Raw genomic sequence first — 21,399 nt, forward strand, 5'->3', positions numbered from 1 at the left:
CAAAAGACCTCATTATTCTTTTCCTGTATCTCCATTTTCCTTCCTAACTTCTTCCTTGACACCCATGCCTTCAGCTGCCAAGATCTAGAATTCCCTCCCTAAACCTGCCTGTTTCTTTCACTCTCTCTTAATTCTTGAAAACCTATAATTTGGAAAAAAGTTTTTAATAACCTGCCTAAATAAGAACTTGTGACCTGTGATCACACTGCCATGTTGCCTTTTGGAATCCTCCAATCATTAACTTCATGCTGTTATTTTTACACCAATAGCATCATGTACTTTTGGTTATGATCAAGACTTTGGCTGTTTTGTCATTATTCTGATAGGGCAACATATAAATGTAACCCAAGTTTTTTCTCAACCCTTTTTTTTAAAAAAAATGATTACCTATTTGCACATTTCCTTGTGCATCTTCACATCTAAACCTACAGATTACGAGCAGGGGAAAGCCACCTGATCCCTCAAGCCTGCTTTACCATTTGGTAATGTCATAGCTGATCTGATTATAACCTCAGATCCGCATTCTTATCTGCCCATAGTCCTTTGCTTCTCCGAAATCTACTTCTGCTTTAAAACTTATTCAAAGACTGTTCCCCAATGCCCTTTGATAAGAATTTCAAAGAATCATAAGTCTGTGAATGAAAAATGCTAATTTCATCGGTCTTAAATGGCCAACCCCTTTTAAACAGTGACCCCTGCTCTTCTAGATCGTTGCTCAAGGATAAGCATCATCTCCACGTTCACCTTGTCAAGCACCCTCAGGATCGAATAAGTTTCAATGAATTTGGTTCTCACTCTTCTAAACTTCAGCAAATGGAAGACTATGCTGTTCATTGTTTCCTCATAGGATTATTACTCACCCAGTTCATAATTATTCTAATAATTTTCTCTTAACTGCTTCCAATCTATTAACAAGAGAGAGAAGTGATCCACCCCAATGCCCCAAAAAACTTTATATTTACTTCCTTTTGCTGTAATTGTTTCCTAATTACTTGCTATACTTGCCACTTAGACTTTGGTGAATCACACAGTCGGATATCCAGATGTTTCTACAGCTCAGAACTTTTCAATCCTCACCATTTAGAAAATATGCTTTTTTCAATAAAAGGGGACCTGCCACATGGACAGATTTATATTGTTGTACATTATGCTCATTCACTTGATCTTTTCCCATTTAACCTATACGTAGGAGCATAGGAAGTAGGAACAGGAGTAGGTCAAAAATGGTCCATCGAGCCTGCTCCGCCATTCAATACGATCATGGCTGATCTAATTTATGACCTAACTCCACCTACCTACCTTCTCCCCATATCCCCTAATTCTTCTATCATGAAAAATTTATCTAACCGAATTTTAAATATGTTTAATGAAGCAGCCTCAACCACTTCCCTGGATAGAGAATTCCAAATATTCACTACATCTCTGTCCTAAATCTACTCCCCCGAATCTTGAGACTGTGTCCTCTCATTTTAGTTTCCCCGGCCAGCTCAAAAAAACTTCCTACATCTATCCTATCCATACTCTTCATAATCCTATATGTTTCTATAAGATCTCCTCTCATTCTTCTGAAATCGAGCGAATACAATCCTAGACAATTTAATCTTTCATCATGTCAACCCCTTTATCCCAGGGATCAACCTAGTAAACCTCCTCTGGACCATCTCCAAAGCCAGTATATCCTTCCTCAAATATGGAGACCAGAACTGGACACAGTACTCCAGGTGTGGTCCCACCAGTACCTTATACAGTTGCAACCTCCCTACTCCTGAATTCAATTCCTCTAGCGATGAAGGCCAACATTCCATTTGCCTTCTTAATAACCTGCTATACCTGCAACCTAACTTTTTGCGATTCATGCACAAGCACTCCCAAGTCCCTCTGCACAACAGCCTCATATCACCTTGAAAACTTACCTTCCTACCAATCTTTGTGTCATCTCCCACTATCACAGGCTCTTATAAATTCTGAAAGGTCAAGGCCATAGTAATGATTCCAATGGTCAGCAAGTGTTATACCTTGCCAAGTAGAAATAGACCAGGTTATCCCTCTTCTCAGTTTCCCATTAGCCAGCTGTTTTGTTTCCTCCAATACCATCAACCTTTCTGTATGGGATATCCAGTTCCCATTTATCAGTAGCATTACTTACATAAAAGACTGCAAATGGGTTGGATAAACATGATTCTCCTTCCACAAAGCCATGTTGGCTTTATCTGATGATCTTTAATTTTTCTAAATATCTTAAAAAATTGGAAAAGAAGAAAACACTTGGGAAAATTACAATTGTTCAATGAGAATGATATCCGATTGCCATTTGAACCAAAAGTACCAAATACAGCTTTCTGAAACCAGTGTATCCATTTTCCTCGTCATTAAAATAGTAATTGCTTTCCACTGACACGTTACAGAATGGACAGCATGGGACTGTATGCAACCCCCTGTGCATCAGATTTTGTTGTGTTTGAAGCGCAGATGTATGGAAAAATACAAACCCAACAGGACATTTTTGCAACTCTGTATTTTGTCCTCAGCCATCTGTTATTTCACATATTATAACTCTGCAGAGGAAAGATTTTCTCAAAAAGGTGTGTTGTGACACAGCGGCAAGTGGATGGATCTGTGATTAGTGCAAGTTTTAGCACTTTAAAAAAAGTAACATTCTCTGAAGTCAAACTGACTTTGAACAGACATTTTATGCACAATTAACTCTATGATATATTCTGGCGTTCAAAAAAATGTTATTTTACAAAGAGTCTGTTCATTGGAAAATTGATTTCTATTACTTATTCTCCATCTAAATAAACACCATACAAAGACCCTTTGAAAATTTAGACGTTTTACACAAATGTCCCTTTTGACTTTACTAATGAAGTAAATCTTAAAAGATGCAAGATTTTTGATCCTAAAACAAACATACAAGGGGGCATGGTTAGCGTAGCAGTCAGCGCAATGCTATTACAGTGCCAGCGACCTGTGTTCAAATCTGGCACGGTCTGTAAGGAGTTTGCATGTTCTCTCTGTGTCTGTGTGGGTTTCCTCTGGATGCCTTCAAAACATGAAGGTTGTAGGTCAGTTAGGGTATTTGAAGGAAGGGCCTGTTACTGTGCTATCTGTTTAAATTTAAAAATATTTAAAATTAGCAAAGTTTAAAAGCCGAATTAGAATAGTAATACAGTATCATAGATCACATCTGTCAATTTTGAGAGTGCAAATTACCATATATACTCATGTAATATTTGAGTTTTTAGGGTAAAATTTAGGGGGTCGACTATTAAACCCATACTACTTTTGACCACGTCACTCAAGGCCTCAGGAGCTCAGATGGCCGGGACCGGCTGGTATGTCCGCGATTGGTACATCTAGAGTTCCGATGGGAGGGTGGCCAAGGCAAGAATCTGTGTTTGGGGCATCTGGAGGGAAAGGTGGTAGATGTGGTTTCTGGGCTTTAGTAAGGTCCCCATGAGAGATTTGTTCAGAAAGTCATGAGGCATGGGATCCATAGAACCTTAGCTGTATAGATTCAGAATAGGCTTGCCTGCAGAAAGCAGAGGGTAGTATGGACAGAACATTTTCTGCCTGGAGGTCAGTGACTAGTAGATTTCTGCACAGATCTCTTCTGGGACCCATGCTCTTTGCAATTTTTATAAATGACCTAGGTAGATGGGTCAGTAAGTTTGCAGAAGGTACGAAGGATGGAGGAGTTGTGGAAAGTATTGTAGGTTGAAGTTGGTTACAAAAGTAAATAAACAGGATGTACAGTTGGGCAGAAAAGTGGAAATTGGTGTTGAATCTGGATTAGTGTGAAGTGTGAATTTGTACAAAATGAAGGGAGGAAAATTTAGGGGAGACATCAGGGGTAAGTTTTTTTTAAACACAGGGAGCTGTGGGTGCCTGGAATGCCTTGCCAGGTGTGGTGGTGGAAACTGAAACATTAGGGCTGTTTATTAAACAGGCACACAGATGAAAGAAAAATAGAGGGTTATGAGGTAGGAAAGGTTTAGATTTTTTAAAAATCTTAGTAGGGAATATATAGTTTGGCATATCATGAAGGGCTGAAAGGCCTGCATTGTGCTGTAGTGTTCTTGAAGTTGCCAGCCAAAGTTCCTGAAACCTTGTATGAAGAAATTGCAAGCACTGGCATTTAAAACTCTAACTGAACAAGTCCTGAAAAGAGGTTGGGTTTTCTGTGGTGGGTGACTAGCCAACATCTCATCAAATCTGCTGGATCACCTTAAAGAGATCAGTCAATAGTATGGTGGAATATCCTTTACTTTTCTGGATGAGTGAAACAACAATCAAAAACCTTAATTTGATCCAGCTCGATGTAATCTGCTTGACCAGCACTGTCAATATTCACTCCAGCCACTAACAGCACACTGACTGAAGGGCATTCTGTCCAGACGGTGCACCATAGCTATATGCCAAAGATTTTTTGACTGTACTTTCCAAATCTCAACCACCACCATCACTTGGAAGGGAAAAGGTAGAAGTTGCACATAAAGACCAATTTAGGTTTTCCTACCAGCTCGCTTACCCATCCTGACTTGGAAATACAGTAAAAAAAATGTATCCGTAATTCAAGCAACCAGCAGCCTCAGGCAACCAGCAAAAAAAAATTGCAGAAAATGAATAGGTAAATATACCAACGGTTAAAACTGGCGAAACGCATAGTCTCAACCAACCGAAAAATTCACTTATTTGGCATCTACAATCGCCATAGGAGCTGTATGTATACCAGAGGGTTTACTGTATTTTTTTAATATATTTTAGTTTTGGTTTTCATACCCATATAGTCCATATACATCCATCATTTTAATAGATTATTACTGACTAAAAAACAAATATAAACACCTTCCCCTTAAAAACTTAAACCCTCCCTAACCCCAGAAAGAAAATCAATAATTATTCATGTTAATAGCATATAGTAACATATTTAAAGAAGAGAAAAATAAAAGATAATAATGTTACTGGATTGTACTAAGGCAGGTCAGGGAGCATAGGAAATAGTGATTAGAAAAGAATAAAACTAACCCACAATACCTATCCAATGTATATATGGGCTCCATGTTAGCAAGTATGTGTTTTATTTATTTCTCAAATTATATGTTTTTTTTTCCAGTGGAGTGGACTTCTGTATTTCTGCATGCAATCTGTCTATGTTTTCTTGCCACTGCCAATGCTATTTTCACAAACTTTCACTCATTTGGTGAAAGGACCAGTTTAGGATTGCTTCCCTCAACATTCCCTAACAAAAGTAAATCAGGACTTCGTGGATATTAAATGTTATTAATTTGTTCCAACAATTCCCCTTTTACCCAAAAGGGTCCTACTTTTGAACACATCTATGTGGAATGCAGAAAGCTACCCTCTTCTGTACCACACCTAAAACGCTTATTTGATAAATCCAATTTTATTTTATGCAACTTGCATGGTGCGATATAGAACTGATGTAAAAAATTATACTTGTACTAGTCTGTAACACACATTAATTTTATTCAACATGCAGTCTACACAAATCCATCCATAATTGCTCATCAATTATAATATGCAGATTATGTTCCCATTTCTATTTCGATTTTAGAGTCCTGGCTTACATGTTGCTCTATGTAATAAAATGGACATCGTAGTAGTAAATTTCCATACTGGCCCTCGTCGAACAAGAGTTTCCACTTCACTACATTGTTTTAACTGTATATGGTCATGCCTTCATTCTCCCTATACCAAAACCCTGAAACTCTAGCATGACAGTAAGTGTGCCTTCACTGAGATAAAATTCACAAAAGGATGAGAACTACATGCTGGGCTTCCTGGTGATGCTTTCCCTTATCTAGTTTTTTTTTACAAGAACTTGCATGAGATGACTACAATCTCTTTCAGTAGTCTCAGAATACATTTATGCTGCCTCCTTTATTCTTAGGCAGAAAGGTGAGTGCATGGTAATCCTGCCAACAATCATACCTGGAAAATAGACAACTCAATAACAAGTATACCATTTTGGATAATGTTGGGGGGGGAACAACCTACCAGGGACAAGCTACAGTGATCAGGTCTCTGGCACGGAGTTTGGTCTTATGGCTAAGAAAGGAAGGGAGGAGAAGAGTTGAGCTGTAGTGATAGGGGATTCCTCCATAGTTAGAGAAACAGATAAGAGGTTCTGTAGAAGATATAAAGACTCCGATAGCTCAGTGGTTAAAGCACTGGTCTTGCAAACCAGCGGTTGTGAGTTTATTCCTCGCTAGGGCCTCATTTCTGTGAGGGGTGTTGGACAAAGTGGTGACTCTCTGTCTTCCTTACGGTAGAGAAAGTTAAAGAATTTCAATGTAATAATGGAACCTTTACCCTTGCATCCTTGCTCCTGGGTGGGGGTGGGGAGTGGGGAGGGGGTTTAAATTAGATTTGCAGAGGGATTAGATTTGCAGTGCTAGAGGAATGGAGGAGGGAAAAGATTATCTGAAAATTGCATGTAATGTTAGAAGTTGGAAGTTAGGGTATATGTTCTCAGGTGCAGAAAGGCTTAGAGCATGGATTTGCACGTGGAGTTATGACATTGTGGCCATGAGTGAAATCTGGTTGCAGGATGGCCAGGACTGGCAGCTCAATGTTCCCAGCTTCCATTGCTTCAAATGCAATAGAATGAGAGGATGAAAGGGGGAGGCGTGGCATTGCTCATTAGTGAAAATATCACAGCAGTGTTCAGACAGGACAATCCAAAGGGCTCATCTTCTGAGGCTATATAGGTGAAACTGAAGAACAGGAAAGGTATGACCATACTCATGGGGTTGTATTATAGACCGCCCAATAGTCAGTAAGAATTGGAGGAGCGAATCTGTAGAGAGATAGCAGACAACTCTAGGAAACATAAGGTTCTGATTGTAGGAGACTTTAATTTTCCATATATTGACTGGGATTCCCACATTGTAAAAGGGCTGGATGACTTGGAGTTTGTCAAATGTGTTCAGGAAAGTTTTCTACATCAATATAGAGAGGTAACTAGTGTGAATGCAATACTGGATCTCCTTTTCGGAAATGAGACAGGACAGGTGACAGAAGTATGTGTTGGGGAACATTCTGGGTCCAGTGATTATCATGCCATTAGTTTCAGGTTACTTATGAGAAGGATATGTCTGGGCCTCAAGTTGAGGTTCTCAATTGGAGAAAGGCCAATTTTGAGGAAGTAAGAAAGGATCTAGAAAGCATGGATTGGGATAAGTTGTTTTCTGGCAAGGATGTGCGAGATATGTGGAAAGGTGAAATTTTGAGAGCACAGACTTTGCATGTATCTGACAAGATTAAGGCAGTTTACAGGCATAAGGAGCCTTGGTATTTGGGGTATATAGGGGATCTGGTTCAAAAGAAAAGAGAGGTTCTTGAGGAGTATTAAAAGTGCAAGAGAAAAACAGAAATCAGGAAGGCTAAAAGAAGACAATGTGAAGGAAAATCTGTAGGGTTTCAACAGGTATATTAAGAGCAAAAGGATAGCAAGGGTCAAAATTTGTCCCCTTGAAGATCAGAATGGTCAGCTATGTATGAAGCCAAAAGAGATTGGGGAGATTGTAATGGGTTTTTGCATCAATATTTACTCAGGGAACTGGCACAGAGTCATGGGAAGTTAGGAAAACAAACAGTGAGGTCATGGAACCAGTACAGATGAAAAAGGAGGAAGTGTTTACTGTCTTAAAGCAAATAAGGGGCCTGACAAGATATTCCGGTGGACTTTGAGGGAGGCTAGTGTAGTTATTGCAGTGATTCAGGCTGAAATATTTAAAATGTCCTTAGCCACGGGTGTGGTGCCAGAGGATTAGCAGTACCTCTCATGTTGTTCCATTGTTTAAAAAAGGTTCCAAAAGTAACCCTGGAAATAATGGGCAGGTGAGCCTGACTTCAGTAGTAGTTAAGTTAATGGAAGGTATTCCAAGATATCAGATATACAAGCCAAGGACTGATTAGGGATAGATAAAATGGCTTAGTGCATGATAGGTAAGAAGGAAATCACGAAAGTCTGCAGATACCGTGACTGAAATAAAAACACAATGCTGGAGAAACTTATCAGGTGAAATAATGTCTTTTATATAACAAAGGTGCCACAGTTGCACCCACACCTCCTCCCTCAGTACAGCCCGGAGCCCAAAAGTGGCTTTTCAAGTGAAGCAACACTTCACTTTTATATCTGCAAGATTGATTTACTGCATCTGATGCTCCCTTTGTGGCCTTCTCTACATGGGACTGGGAGATCACTTTACTGAGCACCTTCGCACTGTCTGCACCAGTGACAGGGACCTCCCACTGGCCAACCATTTCAGTTCTGCGTCCCACACCCATACTCATATGTCTGTCCATGGCCTCGTGCACTATCCCAACAACACCCATAAATTGGAGGAACACCATCTGATTTTCTGTCTGGGCACCTCCAGTCTGATGGCATTAATGATGACTTTTCTGGTTTCTGCTAACTTGCTCTCTCTTCCCTTCCTGTCTTCTTTCCCTTAGCTCTCCATCCCCTTCCCTCCATTCACCAAGCCATCCCTCCTCCTATTGTTAGCTGCTGTGCCCTCTCTCCCTTCTCCACCTATTACCTCTTGCCTTTCCGACCATGCTCCTCCCCCCACGATTCCCCAATACCTTTTTATTTGGATGTCCACTGACATTTTTCCATAAGTTGATGAAGAGCTCGGGACAAAAACATCAATTATGTATTGTTACCTTTGCTATATAATGGACACTGTTTGACCTCCAGTTTCTCCAGCTTTGTGCTTTTACTTTTTAGTGTGTAGTAGGTTGTGTTTAACCAATCTTATCGAGGTTACCAGCCAAGTGGATGACAGAAAGACTGTTGATGAACTTTAGTAAAACCGTTGACAAGGTCCCACATGGGAGGTTAGTCAGGAAGATTCAATGCTCAGAGTTCATGGTGAAGTATAACACTGCATTTGACACTGGCTATGCAGGAAATCCCAGAGACTGGAGGCCTGTGACTTGTGGTGTGTCTCAGGGATTGGGACCATTGTTATTTGTTATCTGCATCAATGATCTGGATGATAATGTGGTAAATTAGATCAGCATGTTTGCAGATGTTACGAAGATTGGAGACATTCTGGATAGTGAGGAAGGCTTTGAAAGCTTGCAGAGAGATCTGGACCAAATAGAAAAATGGGCTGAAAAATGGCAGATAGAATTTAATGCGCACAAATGTGAGGTGTTGCAATTTGGAAGGACAAACTAGGAAAGGACATTCACGGTAAATGGTAGGACACTGAGGAGTGTGGAAGAACAGAGAGATCTGGGAATACAGATAAATAATTCCCTGAAAGTGATGTCATAGATAGATGGATTGTAACTTTGGCCTACATATATCAAAGTATAAGAGTTGGGATGTTATGGTAAATTTATACAAGACATTGGTAAGACCAAATTTAGAGTATTATGTGCAATTTTGGTCACCTAACTACACAAAAGATATCAATAAGATTAAAAGAGCGCAGAGAAGATTTACTAGGATGTTGCCCAGACTTCTGGAATGGAGTTACAGGAATAGCTAAATAGGATAGGACTTTATTCCCTGGAGTGTAGAAAAATGAGTGAGATGTGATAGAGGTATTTAAAATTATGAGGGATATACACAGATGCAAACCTGAGGACATGGGTAAAAGGGGAATTGTTTATGGGAAACAAGAGGGGGAACTTCACACAGAGAGTGGTGGGAGTGTGGAATGAGCTGCCAGCTGAAGTGGTAAATGTGAGTTCAATTTTAACATTGAAGAATACAGGGACATAGATGGGAGAGGTATGGAGGGCTATGGACTAGGTGCAGATTAGTGGAAAAAGGCAGAAAAATAGTTTGACACAAACTAGAAGGGCCGAAGAGCCTGTTTCTGAGCAGTAATGTTCTCTGGCAGGGGTGGCCAAACTTGATAACATAATGGCCACATAAGATAAACTCCTGATGTTTTAGAGTCGTAAGATATCAAAAAAATATTTTTGTGACAAAAATTTTATATGGATATTAATAAATACATGTACATAATCACATTTATTCATACATGTAGTTTGTAAACTGCTAATTTGTATTCAGTTCAATAATCAAAAAGTATACATATCAAATATTTTCAAAATTTTGACTGATTTTCTGTGGAAATCTCTGAACCAAGGAAGCAGTAGATGTTGCCTCATTAAATATATTTAAGATACAATAAGATAGATTTTTGCATCGTAGGGGAATTAACGATTATGGGAGAAAAGCAGAGCTGACTCCAAGCTCTGATGAGCTGAATGTGGGAATGGGCTCGAAGGGCTGAATGGATGATTCTTGCTCCTGTTTTTGATGTGCTCCCTTCGGGAATACTGGTGCCACTGGTCTCTGCAGATATCTGCGCCATTGCAGCATCCATAGCCGAGCTCATTATGAGGGAAGCGATCTGATGCAAAGCTGCCTCATTTCTGCTCCTCTCCATCTCACCCTCCGCTCCCCTCTTTCTAGTCGCTGGTGGGATGGGGGGGAGTGGAGGCTGGGACTCTCTATCCAGTGGGGCAAGAGCTTGCCCGTGATCATTGACAGTATTTTCACTGCTGGGGTCAGCTCCATTTCTGTCCTGGCTTGGTGCCTGGATGAGGTCTTCATTGGGGACCCCCTTATTCCTCTCCTCCCACTCTCCATCATCTTGCATCCACCGCAAGAGTGCCAGGACAGACACTCCTACTCTGGGCCAGGCCATGCCTCATCAGAGTTCTCCTAGTCCAGACCTGACTTACCGACTGTGGCTGCTCCCTGCAGAGCACCCTCAGCTTTGCCACTCTCCTACTACACACCCCACGTTGGCGGCCCTCTGCTGCGATGTGGCCTGGCTCAAGTGAGGAGAACCTGACTCCGGCATGTGCTGCTCACTTCACTCCTCTACAAGGTCTATTCCTCCAGTACCCACTCCCTCTGCCCTCTTCTTGTCATACTGCCTGGGCTGTGTCCATCCAGATTCCTCTGCTTTAGCCGCAAGGATTCAGTGTCCCAGGTCTGCTTTGGGAATGCTGGTATCTCTGTTGGCCCACATATTTCCTCAAGCTGCACATTATGTGTCAGGAGTCAATGAGGCTCTCGAGCCATGGTTTGCCCACCCCTGTTCTATGTTTCTAACTGAGAGTGGCTGACATATTTCTGCTATCTCTTACCTCTCATTGCATTTGGCTTGAGATGCTCCATTGCTTTTACTGGGTGACTTTGCTGTAGTCATAAGTTACGTGAGTTTTAAACCAGTTTTATTGATACATCTTGTCTTAAGTAAAATACATTTTATGCTAGACTCGGTATTAAAAGAGGCCATACCTGTAATTCATTGGCTGACAAGGCAGTGGCAACATACACTGCCACAATTAAGTGGGCATCACTCTTCCCTTCAGAGGAGAAAGGGAATCCACACCACTGGCCACAGACATTGTGCACATAAAAAAAGTATGATTTATGATGGGCCCAACCCAACAGAGTTGGACGCGAAGAGCATCGATCGTTTCAGTAGAGAGTTGAGTTGATGGAATGCCAGGAGTTTGAACTGGCGCTGAAGTTTCAGCAACTTTGCACTGGAGGGATAGCTGTGATGCCCCAATGGGAGGAGTGAGTGAGGAAGAAGGAGGGAAAGGTTTGAGGAAAAAAAATGCACTGACAAGTTTTAACTTCCAACCACAAGCATTGGATTTAAATTGAGAAATATCCCTGGCCTTATAATTTATAGTTATCAAGGTATAGTTTAAGAAGTACTGAAGTCAATCTTGGGCATTTGAATGCAGCTTAATGATAACTCAATTATACAATCCACAAATGCATCCTTCCAGCATCAGTATAAACCATTTTAAACCATGATAATCAGTTTCAATGAAACGTAAGAAAATTTTCCACATTTGCAATAAATGCAGGTCATAAGTCAGTTGGTAAAACTCAAACAAACTATTGACCTGGACCAGCTATTCTCACCCTTTTTACGACTATAGTACCCTTAGGACTCCACTCAAAGTTTAGGGCCCCCCTTCCCTACGAAGCAGTAAACTTTTGGCTTCTTCCGCACTTCTCTCCATGATGTTCTCTGGTCCAGCACAGACACCCATCACTTTGTTCTCTCTACTCCTTCGCCTCTCCAACATTTCAAAGTTCTAATTACATTTCAAAAACCTGACAGATCAACTTCACAGAAGTTGACTAACCTGCCTAGGATTTATAAAAAAAATATGCATTTTATTTAAGGCAATTAGTGCATTCAAGAAACAACTACTTGGAAGGTAACACACCTTAAATCAATGCAGTAATAATTGATGTTTTGAGGACATTGAGATCAGTACAAGGTCAAGTAATGGGACATAATTAACATGTTGTGGCTTCGTGAGACTGTACCTACTAAACACCAGTAACTTCCTGTAATGATTTAACCAATTGTGGTCCAGTGTGTAGCCCTCTTTCCTTTCAGTCAGACAGTTCAATTCCCACCCAAGAGCCCAGAGTAAAAAAAAACTCTGCTGAGCATCCTATCAGGTCTGTGAACTTTAAATTAAGCCCAAGGCTCTTCTCAGGACAAGGGAAATTATCACTGCACCATGGACTAAATGGATCTGGGCCAGTTATTACTGAAACAGGTTATATGGTCAATATCACGGTCAGTAAATGCTTTGCTGCACTTTCTACATTATGACAGTGACTACTCTTCAAAATGGTTCTGCAATTGGGAAGGATTCTCTGGAAATGTGTGTCTTTCTGCTTTTTTCCTCTATCTCTACTTTCAATTAACAGCAATAATCAGCTCAAACTATTGGAGGATTTCAATGACCTACATTCTGATGCTGAATTCCTTAACAACATCAGTTGTCAGCGTTGTTACAGTAACCTTTACATGACTGTGTAGAAAAGGTCTTTGTCATTTGCCAATGCAGTTGAGTTGTCAAGGATACTGCAGGCTTGGCAAAAAGCAAACTTCAGCTGATGACGGGAAATTCCATGTGCTTGTTTTGTTTTCTTCATCAGTAGAATGTGGAGGTTGTGGAAAGACCAGCATATAATGAGCACTTAATGTTAAACTTGATATGATAAGCCTACTTTCAAAGATGAATCTGTGCTCTTTAGTGTGGTGTGACCTTTCTATTAGGTGGTGTGAAGGAGTGTGTTCTGAGATTATAACAAATAACAAAGATGTTTCCAGTCCAGGCAGCATTGATTTGTTGTGTGTGTGTGTGTGTGTGTGTGTGTGTGTGTGTGTGTGTGCGCGCGCGCGAAAGAGAATGAGACAGTGAGAAAGAGAGAGAAAGAGAGAAGTTTAAGTGTGGGTGAGAGTACAAGGATTGGAGGGAATTTCCCATGTTCCTGTTGTCTTGGTCTTTCTATGCATCAGAAGTCACACATTTGGGAGAATCTTTATTGAGGTAATACAAGACATGTCGTGCACATAATTATGTCGCTCACCCATGTTCTTACAGCAAAATAGAATGTTTACTATCATAATTTTGTCATTTAATGAAAACTTACCAGAAAAATTAATTACAAGGCTGCAATGAAATGAAAAGTTGGAATGACACCATCAACAGGAGGAATGTAACTGAAATACATTATTCATCAAAACACTGCAACTGGATTACCTTCAACCCACCAGGGTATTGGTTATCACTAACAAAGAGCATCAGACAAATGGCTTAAACAGCATTATTAAGTTTATTCATGAAGTAAATGCAAAAGTGCTCTCTGATTATCTGCCTGACTCTTAATAATTATAAGCTTGTTTGCTATAAATTGCCATCTGGAATAGGAACATTGAAACAAGAGAACACCATTTAGCCTGTCGAGCCTGTTCCACCATTCAATGAAATTGTGACTATTCCGCCAACAAATTCCTTCAACTCACTTGCTTAACAAAGCTCTTATCTTTCTTACTGGTTTTTATAATAAATACAGTTCAATGAAGAAAAGGGAATGAAACTGAAAATGTATATATACACAAGATAAAACTTCAAACAGTATAAACTCGGTCCCCCTCGACTACACTGGGTAAAGACAGAAAAGATATCAACATATATATATAACCTACTCTATTAAAAAAGGGAAAACTAACCAAAAAAAAACATCTGAGGGTTACATATATTTTGTAGTTAATGATTTATACTGTGAATCAAAACACAAAGGTAAGACTATATCTCATCTGGAAGAGTGAGTACATCTAATCACATTAAAAACATTTACATCAAATGAAAATAAGACATAAAAGGTCACCATGTATCTTCACATTTCACCAATGAATCAAATACACAATATCTATATTTTTTCTAAACTTAAACAGAACATAATATGAGAGAACCACTGAAACACTGTTGGAGGTCTAGACCAGTGGTTCTCAACCATTTTCTTTCCACTCACATACCACTTAAGTATTCCCTATGCCATAGGTGCTCTGTGATTATTGAGGGATATTTAAGGTGGTATGTAAGTAAAAAGAAAAAGGTTGAAAATCAGTGTTTTAATTGTACCAAATTGACTCGTTATGTGCACGGTTTCATAACGCCAAAGGAAATGGGCCAATGACAATTTTTCTCAAGCAAAATATTTCAATAACAATTAGGTCTAAAGAAGTGATTCTCAACCTTTTTTTCCCCACCCACATACCACCTTAAGCGATCCCTTACTAATCACAGAGCACCGATGGTGTAGGGATTGCTTAAAGTGGTATGTGAGTGGAATAAAAAAGGTTGAAAACCAATGCTCTAGGGTCTTTCTATTTGAATAAGATGGCTCTTTAAGCCAACAACTTAGCGAAGGCCACAACTCGTTGCGCAGGTACTGAAAAACTCCCTGTGTCTGGTTCAATAACCCCAAAAAGAGCAGTTATTGGATTGGGTCGTAGTTCCACCTGATATTCAGTTGAAAAAATATTAAAAATGTCTATCTAATAGATTTCTAATGATGGACAACACCAAAACAAATGTGTCAATGTAGCAATATCAGATTTGCATCTGTCACAAATAGGATTAATATTAGAAAAGATACAAACCATCTTATCTTTGGGCATGTGACCTGATGCACCACTTTAAATTGGTTTAATGAATGTCAGGCACATATTGAAGATGTATTCACCAGTTTAAGAATCTTGTCCCATAGATCCTCCGATAAGGATCTTGCAAGTTCCAATTCCCAAGCCTTTTTAATCTTATCATGAAGTACTGGATGTAATTTCAATAATCTCTCATATACAATTCCAATTAATCCTTTGTTAGAAAGATTCAATTGAAAAATATTATGGATATACAAATGGAAAGTCTGGTAATATGGTATTTAAGAAATTTCTAATTTGTAAATATATATTTAAATATGAATATTTGGTAAGTCATATTTACTTGCTAGCTCTTCAAAGACATTAAACACCCTTCCTTAAATAAATTTGCAAAACAAATAATACCTTTTATTTTCCATATAGAGAAGGATTAAACAATTATTGATGGTCGAAAAAAAATAATTATGAGAGCACAAGATAAAACAAAGTTTTTTAAATTAAAGGATTTCTTAAATTGGAACCAGATTCACAATATATGTTTGAATACTAGATTAGATATTAATATTGGAAAAACTAAATGGATGCAAGGTACCCAATGAAGAGGCCACTAAATACTGCTGTATAGATTTCAATTCTAAATCTGTCCATAATGGATGATGCAATTTGTCAGCATAAAAAATCCAAAAAGTTAGATAATGAATATTAACAGCCCAGTAATAAAATCAAAAATTAAGTAGGGCCATACTTTTATCTTTTTTCAATTTTTGTAAATGAAATTTACTAACAAAGCTTTTATCAATCTCAAATATGAAGTTAGCAACTGACAAAATGCCAACAGCAATTTGCAGAATTCTCAATCCTTACACACCACATGGGTAAAACATTTTGAATGAATGACAGACCATGTTTTTTCTCAAAGAATAAAGTCACATAAAAAGTTCACAGTCTAGTGTCCTTCAACTACAGGATATTGAGGGGTTGAAACTGGAGGGAAATCTGCTCAAACCTTAAAGGGGGGGAATTAATTATAAGGGGTCAGAAGAGTGGCAACTTAAAATAAAAGTGCACGAAAAGTAAGGCAGTGTCTTTGCTTCATTGGTCATTCAGGAATCTGATGGCAGCAGGGGAGAAGCTGTCCTTGTGCATCTTAGTGCGCGTCTTAGGCTTCTGGACCTTTTTCCCTTTGGCAGCAGAGTGAAGAGGGCCTGGCCTGGGTGGTGGGGGTCTTTGTGGATAGAGGCGGCTGCTTTTTTAAGGCACTGCCTCATGTAGATGTCCTCCATGGAGTGGGGTCTGGTGCCTGTGATGTCACAGGTCGAGTTAACAACTCTCTGGAGTTTATTCTTGACCTGAGAGTTGGTACTCCATACTAGGCAGTGATGCAACCGGCCAGAATGCTCTCCACTGTACACCAGTAGAAATTTATGAGAGTCTTCGGTGACATTCCAGATCTCCTCAGACATCTCTCAATGTATAGCCGCTAGCGTGCCTTCTTTGTGATTGTGAGCACTGCTGTGTCCAATATTAAAGACTTGTGGGCTATTCATCAGGCAGTCCAACTGCATACTTTAAAAAAGCATTGCTTCCACAAGCAGGTTGTTGTGTTTGACATAGATCGGAAGATGAGGGATGCGAAAGCCCTGGTGGAAGGAAGGGATCTGCTATGTGCAAGGACAGACCCAAGCATGGTCAGGTCTTGTAAAGTGTCTGAAGTGGATAAAGGGAGGCTGGAATTTAAAATGTGTATCTAGAGTTTTGAGCAACAGCCTGTACAAGTTTTGCATGGCCCTTTAAGTAGCAATGGTATAAAGCAACAATTAACAATTAAAACTCTCTTCTGATGAATGAATATTGCTGGTAGCAATATGTGTTCCCATATTTCCCACAAAGAGTTCAAAACAAGCGTGAAGGCAATGTTTTGAAACATTATCAGCATCAGTGCTAAAGCATGGCGGAAACCTCCAGGTCACATTTCCAGCATTACCTTGGACAGACCAGAATGGCCACATTGTCACTAAGCAAATCCCTGTCATTTCCAATGTCTCGCCCCTTAAAAAGTCAACGTGCTGGACAAGCACAATCAGCAGGGATTGTTTTACTACCTGAAAGAAATTTATTACCTGCTAAATAAGAGGCAGTGTCTAGAAACCAGAACTTAATTTTAAACAAAAGGCCCAAAGAATTGATTTCTCTTTGCACAGATGCTAACTGACCCGCTGAGCTTCACCAGCATGTGCTGTTTTCATTTCAGATTTCCAGCAGCTCCAGTTTATTTGATTATAATCAAATAGGATTGTGGATGTTCCGTCACTAAGTCCATTCAAGCCAGACATTTACCACTTTTCATGCCATCAAGGGTATCAAGCGATGTGGGATTAATGCATGAAAGTTTCACTGGGGTAAAAGATTAGCCGCTATCTGAGTGAATGGCAGAGCGGCTGTGAGCCTCCTTCTGCTTGTGGTTCTTATGTTCTTGCAGAATGTGTGTTTGAAACACCATTCTTGATTTGGGGATGAAACAAAGCATCATAAGGCTTGGAAGCAGGCCATTTAGCCCACTGATTCTAAGCCATCAACTATGATTCAATAGCACTGCATTTCAGATTCAGATATATTGTCAGAGTACATACATGACATCACATACAACCCTGAGATTCTTTTTCCTATGGGTGAGGCAGAATTATCACTTATTGGTAGTGCAAAAATCTGTACTCAATCTTCACATATAAACAAAGGAATGTAAACAAATTGACTGCAATACAGCGAGAAAAAAACTTCAGTGAAGTGCAAGACTCCTTAAATGAATCCCTGATTGAGTTTTTTTTGTTGAGGAATCTGATAGTGGAGGAGTAGCAGGAGGGAGAGGGGGATGCTGACATATACTTCAATGCAGTTCAAGATCTTCTAGTACTTGAGATGACAGACTGGAGAAAATGAAGAGCCGAATGTTAAAATGACAGGCTTTGCAGTTTAATAGTAAGAGGTCCTATGACCTATTAGCCTGTATCCACCACCTGCCCATTCCTCCATCCTCCCCTTTCCCCATCTTTATATTCAGGTCCCTGCTGGCTTTTTGCTCATACCTTGACAAAAGGCTACCAAAACATTGCGTACCCTTTACCTCTTATGAATGCTGTGTGAGTGAGTTTCTTCAGCACTTTTGTATATTGCCTTACAATCACAGTGTCTGCATTTCTCTGTTTAACTACATAGTTTGCAGCTTCAACAGTTTCTCTCTTGTATTTTTAAGTAATGGAGTAGCATCAGAAAAGTTTCAATTAACTTTCTAGATTTACATGAAACTCTTGTCTAATGTGTTTCATAGCACCAAGTCCTCGGTGCTTTCAGTTCAGGGCTCTATTTAAAGTGAAACCTTGCAACAAGAAAGCAGAGAATATTCCCAACATCGGGCTCACACAAAAACCGGAAAGTGACAACAATGTATGAGTGAAGTACTTGCTAATTACCCATTGATCCTTTGTCTTACAGGAGGGTTACCACTGTGCAGCTTAATAGCCATAGAACTAAAACAAAGGAAGCCCTTAAAATGATAGGAAACCATGTTTCCAGCCACCTTAAAGGGGCCCTGTAATTTGGTTAACGTATTTGACAGAAATACTTTTTAAACTGTTCATAAAAGATCTGACATAGATTTTTTAAAAATTAACAATGTAAATACTATGCCAAATTGAATGAGGTTTGTATAATTTAAAATTCACTATCTGAAATCTGAATTAATATGGTGATTTTAAGTGAATGGAATTGTTTATTGCTGTGTGTGCCAAGGTACAATTAAGAACTTTGCTTTAAGTGCTATCCAGACAAGTCAACATATACTTAAGTACAGTAGATGGTGCAATAAAAAAAATAGGTGCATGGTGTAGTGTTACAGTAAGTCAAGAATTGCAGGGTATAGTGTTACCAAGTACATGTAAAGGTGAAAGTGTCTTCATTCATTTCCTGGACAAGCAATCATGACTTCTGGACTAACAGTGCAGAGAACCGAGTGGAAATCCTACCATGGCCATTGTGGAATTTAAATTTCATGAATAATCTGGAAGTTAAACTAAAGAAAAAACTTTCAGTGGTAATGACAGCTACAAAATCACAGTGTAAAAACACATTTGGTTCATTACTGCCCTTACCTGGTCTAGTGTCTATGTGATTCCTCACCCACTGATGCAGCTGACTTTGAAATGGCCTTAAAAGTCACTCATTTGGAAGGCACAGGCAACAAAAGCTGCCCTTACCATCAATCCTGAAATGAAAAGAAGCGTGATTTAATGGGAGAGTTGAGTCATGATTTTATTCTTTATGAACATGTTCCTTTTAGCTCCCCTCCTCTTCTGTCTCTGCCAATGTGCAGGAAATAGTATAAGCTCTTCATCCACTGGTGGGCTCTGGGTGTGAGGGTGATATCAGCGAATGAAATTCAAAGCTTCTGCATACACATGCTGACACGGGAGCTCTGTATTACTGCAAAGTCACGAAGATGAATGTCAACTGTTTTATAGAAAATTTAGACAAATACAAGTATAATCCTAGTTGCCCTAGTTCTCTTCCTCCTCTCTCCCCATAGGCTCTGAATAAACATCTGTATGCTAATTTGTACTCCAGCCCCTTGGCCATTTGACAGGGATGAATAAGGTCATGTTACCACCAAGGAGCATACAGGATTTCAGCCTTCATTCATAAAGGCATGGAATGCAATGATGAGAAAGTTATAGTGAATATATATAAAACTATGGAATATTGTTCAATATTGGCCACTGCATTTCTGGAAAGTGGGACACTGAATATAACAATTGGGGCCTCATAACTCAGCAGCATAAGGCATTGGTGAGACTACATTTAGATTACTGTGGGCAGTTCTACTCACCCAGCTGCAGGAAGGACATCAATCATTTAGAAAGGGTGCAGAGGTGAATCAACAGGATGTTGCTGGAATTGGAGGACTTGAGTTATAGGGAAAGGTTGGATAGCTGGGTTTTTATTCCCCAGAATGAAGGAGGCAGAGGGGTAATATTAGGGAGGTTTACAAAACCATGAGGGGCATGGATAAAGAGGATGCTCAAAGTTATTTTCCCAGGGTAGGTGATTTGAATCAGAGGGCATATGTCTAAGAGGAGAGGTCCTGAGGGGCATTTTTTTTTCACTCAGAGAGTGGTCCGTGTCTGAAACAAGCTGGCAGACAAACAGTGTAGAAGCAGACAATAACAACATTCAAAAGATTATTTGGACAGATTTTCACATAGGAGGGGCTGAGAAGGAATATAGTCATAATGCAGGCAAATAGATTAGAGCAGAACGGCAATGTGGTTTGCATAGACTAGTTGAGCTGGAGGGAATGTTCCATGAAGTAGTCTACTGTTAAACTTTATTAGATACCACTCTCGTGAAGTGTGGAAGAATACCTTACTTTGATAAAGGTGTGATAAAAATGAAAGCTGTATTAATTGGAAGAGTTGCCAAGTTACATTAGGCATTCGTCATATCATTGGGACTTGCGCCACTTTCAGACCAGACCTCGTCCATTTCGTTATATGATGTGGGCAATGTGAAGAGCTGAGCTCCCACCCCAACAGTAAATAACAACAAATCACCTAAATTCAAAATCTTCAATGTTGGAAAATGTCTCAGATCAATCATCAAACAAAATTTGTTCCCGAGGCACATGAAGAAATATTAGGGAAGATGAGCAAATGCTTTGCTCAAAGAAGAGGTTTAAAGGAATGAATCATCCATCATGAGGAGTGAGTTACAATCCAGACCACCTATGGCACCTGTTGCCAATGGAAGATGATTTGACACCTTCCCAAAGCAGGCTGTATTACCATTTGAGAGAAACTCAGTCTTTAATTTGTGTTCAGGCCCAGTCCCAAGTCTTTTAAGTATCTATATTGAGGAACATTTAAAGATTTCCCCTCTTTGTTTCATCTTTTAGGAGGATAAAATAGTCATATAGTAAGACTACTTTAAATTGACTCAGTCACTAAGTTCACCAACAAATGCAATGATACATATGGGTAATGTAATGAGCCACACGACTTGAATGTCATTTGCAGTCATTAAATTAAAAAATTTGAAAACTGTGCCTTGTTAATTCAGCAGAATATTTTTTTAAACTTTGGCATCAGTTATGATTGTAGACATTAAATATGGCATAAGTAGAGACAACCATGAGATATATTGGACATATAAAGCAAGTCAAGGGATAACTAAGAGAAATAACCATAATGAGTGCTGATGGCTTAGTCTGTAACATTGAGGGAGTGTTGCACTGTGGGTGTGTTATTATGGAGTAAGTTAAACAACTCCATAGAAGTTCTCTCAGGCAACCAGACAGAATACCACCCCAAGAGACTTTTTTGAGCAGGAAACTAACCCGGGTGCCCTGTTC

At 39.5% G+C, this 21,399-nt stretch overlaps 1 protein-coding gene across 3 annotated transcripts in view; it reads right to left on the reverse strand.

Moving 5' to 3' along the window:
• LOC138760776 (BTB/POZ domain-containing protein 3) overlaps positions 1-21,399 on the reverse strand; it is a 67,823-nt gene that overhangs the window by 45,101 nt on the left and 1,323 nt on the right. For all 3 annotated transcript variants that reach the window (XM_069931848.1, XM_069931849.1, XM_069931847.1), the window contains exon 2: positions 19,145-19,257. The gene's annotated coding sequence lies outside the window, so the exon portion shown is untranslated. The remainder of the gene's footprint in view (positions 1-19,144; positions 19,258-21,399) is intronic.

The sequence above is a fragment of the Narcine bancroftii genome, chromosome 4 (assembly GCF_036971445.1).
Source record: "Narcine bancroftii isolate sNarBan1 chromosome 4, sNarBan1.hap1, whole genome shotgun sequence".
Classification (NCBI taxonomy): Eukaryota; Metazoa; Chordata; class Chondrichthyes; order Torpediniformes; family Narcinidae; genus Narcine; species Narcine bancroftii.